The following is a 3,263-nucleotide window of genomic DNA, read 5'->3' as shown; positions in this document are numbered from 1 at the left end:
ATTTAATGGAATGTAGAACATGAATTCCTCAATGTAGATAAAGCCAAGTAATTTTGATAATAAGGCCTTGATCATACAGTGGAATAAGGATAATGTCTTCAAAAATAAAACTATCAGAATGTGAAATATGTACCTGTGTGTATGTACATATATCTATATATAAACATGTAAATATATTTGTGTATGTATGTATGTGTGTATAATAAGATGGTTTGCTCTAACTATACACAACAATCAACTCAAGGTGGCTAAAACATTTATATTAAAAGGTAAAATTATGAAGTTAGTGAAAGAAGATGCAGGGGAAGCACATGAATACATTGGCCTATGGGATGACCACTTGGTCAAGACCTCAGGAACAGAGGAAATGACAACGAAACTGAAGAAAGGATGCATTTCCTGTTTATTGTTGTGTGGAGATACACTTATCTCACAATTACAACTTTGTGTTTAAAAATTGATCAGCTGTTTTGTGATGTAGGCCAGGCTCCAAAAAACAAATAGGTTTTCTTTGATTTTTGATAGGCAATCGAGAGTACAATAAAAATAAAATCTATATAAGTGAAATTGACATTATCAGACTGGCTATTATTCATTTTCCTTGTCTACATTCCTGAAGAATAGTGTTTCGTGTGTGTTGGTTCCTCACCATTTATTGTTACATGTATTTAATGAAGGATCAAGTCTGTGATCATAAATAAATTGCAAGTGTGTTATTGCAGAAAGAAAATAAAAATAAGCAAGCAAAGAGTAGGGGAGATGATAGTGAGGCAAGGAAGAGAATGTGAAGTTAGAAAGAGGGAATCATCCATTATGTTCTTAAATCCATACATGAAATCTGTTCTAATTGTATACATAAAAGTAAAAAATCTAAAATCTAAAATAAGGAATCTTGCTTAAAAATGAATATGCCAAGGAACAATTTAATTCTCAAGGTAAAAAAAAACAGACTTTTGTTTAATAGATTAATAGAATTTTTGAATTGAACATATATTTTTCATTTAAAATAAGAAGTTTACATATTATAAAATCCCAACAATGAAATATGCCTCGGTTTAAGGAAAGTGAGCAGGAATAACCTGGAGACCATTTGTCAAAGTCTGATCCATCACCGGGGAGAATACACGCCTGCACCTAGCACTTTCAAAATATATTAGTAGTTTTCCATTTATCTAATTACAGCAGTTTTATAAGCCCTAAGGTAAAGTTAACATGTGCTGGAAAAGGTATCATTATACTGATGAAATAATTAAATTATTACATATTATCTGTGTGAATGAAAAGTTTAAATGGTATTATAGAAGAAAGGTAACTTGGTGAGATTTATCACAGCATGTATATTTTCACATTTCTTTTATATAAGTGAAGGTGAGCACCATTTCCCATTTCCTGTGGTTATTATCTGAAAAGTTTGACTATTTTTTATTGAAACTTGCTATTTCTGCTTTTAGTTTCTTATTATGTTATCTCTTATTTACTAGAGTCATTAAGCCTTTAATCATAATGTAAATTAAAATATGTCATTTGTAAAATATCCCAAATAATTAAAAATTGTTATAAATTTGATTGGTTCCCGGGCACCAGGCTCGCTGCACCAGGTTCTGATTATCCACGTTGGTTCCGGCTTCCGTCCCCGCAAAAATGAAAATCGAGGAGGTGAAGAGCACCACGAAGACACAGCGCATCGCCTCCCACAGCCACGAGAAAGGGCTGGGACTGGACGAGAGCGGCTTGGCCAAGCGGGCAGCCTCAGGACTCCTGGGCCAGGAGAACGCGCGTGGGCATGTGGCGTCATGGTAGAATTAGTCAAAAGCAAGAAAATGGCTGGAAGAGCTGTCTTGTTGGCAGGACCTCCTGGAACTGGTAAGATAGCTGTGGCCCTGGCTATTGCTCAGGAGCTGGTTACTAAGGTCCCTTTCTGCCCAGTGGTGGCCAGTGAAGTTTACTTGACGGAGATCAAGAAGACAGAGATGCTGATAGAGAATTTCCGCAGGGCCATGGAGCTCCGGATAAAGGAGACCAAGGAAGTTCATGCAGGCGAAGTGACAGAGCTGACTCCATGTGAAACAGAGAATCCCATTGGAGGGCATGGCAAAACCATCAACCACGTGATCCTAGGACTCGAGCCAGCCAGAGGAACCAAGTAGTTGCAACTGGACCCTAGCATTTTTGAAAGTTTGCAGAAAGAGCAGCGAGTGGAGGCTGGGGATGTGATTCACATCAAGGCCAACAGCGAGCTGGGAAGAGGCAAGGCAGGTGTGATACTCATGTCACAGAATTCGACCTTGAAGCTGAAGAGCATGTGCCCTTGCCAAAGGGGGCCGTGCACAAGAAGAAGGACAGCATACAGGACGTGACCTCGCACGACTTGGATGTGGCTAACACGCGACCCCAGGGAGGACAAGACATTCTGTCCATGATGGGTCAGGTAATGAAACCAAAGACGACAAATCAGAGACACACTTGGAGGGGAAATTAACAAGGTGGTGAACAAGTACATCGACCAGGGCATTGCCGAGCTGGTTGCAGGTGTTCTGTTTACTAATGAAGTCCATATGCTGGACGTTGTGTGCTTAACTACCTGCACCGGGCCCTAGGATGTGAAGTGATGCTGCTGCGGGGCTCCGCTTCAGAGGCGAGGCCCCGCTCTCCGTGCACCTGCCTGGACTGGCCTGTGGGAGCGAACATAGCTTGGCCCCATCCAGCTGCCGGGCAGCACCGCTGGTTCAGCATGGAACCACACATTGCTTTTTAACATTCTCCTAGTTTCTGTTGCTGTGTTTTGGAAGGAACCCTCTGCACGCCCACGCCCCACCATGTTTTCTAATAAATTGTTGTAAATTTCAATAGGATTAAATATCTTTATAATCGTAGTAGTATTTCAATCCAAATTATTGGATTGAAAAGAATATAAAACAAAGTTTGCCAAATCTATCATTCAATAATACTGACGCAACATTTCTTTGATTTTTATGTTTGTTTTTATATAATACATATTACTTCCCACATGTAACAGACAATATAGAGAATTTTTCTTTTGTTAAGGTTATTTCACTGGAAAGGATGTCCACTTGCATGCATTTTTTTGTGAAAATTCTAGAATTTCATTCTTTTTCATAGTTGACTAACGATTCTCTGTATGAGTATGTGACATTTTATTCATCCACTTATCTAAGGTTGAAAAACTTGCTTGACTCTGCATTTTAGCTATTATTAACAATTCTGCTACAAACAAGATGGAGTGAATCCCTTCATGACAATGT

The 3,263-nt window shown here is 39.0% G+C and overlaps 1 pseudogene; it reads left to right on the top strand.

Moving 5' to 3' along the window:
- The first annotated feature begins 1,641 nt into the window (after window positions 1–1,641).
- On the top strand, window positions 1,642–2,755 carry LOC121147285 (annotated as a pseudogene).
- Window positions 2,756–3,263: the final 508 nt, after the last annotated feature.

This window comes from Ochotona curzoniae, unplaced genomic scaffold (genome assembly GCF_017591425.1).
Source record: "Ochotona curzoniae isolate NIBS_2020 unplaced genomic scaffold, NIBS_Ocur_1.0 scaffold_4506, whole genome shotgun sequence".
In the NCBI taxonomy this organism is placed as follows: Eukaryota; Metazoa; Chordata; class Mammalia; order Lagomorpha; family Ochotonidae; genus Ochotona; species Ochotona curzoniae.
This window is presented reverse-complemented; position numbering and strand designations above follow the sequence as displayed.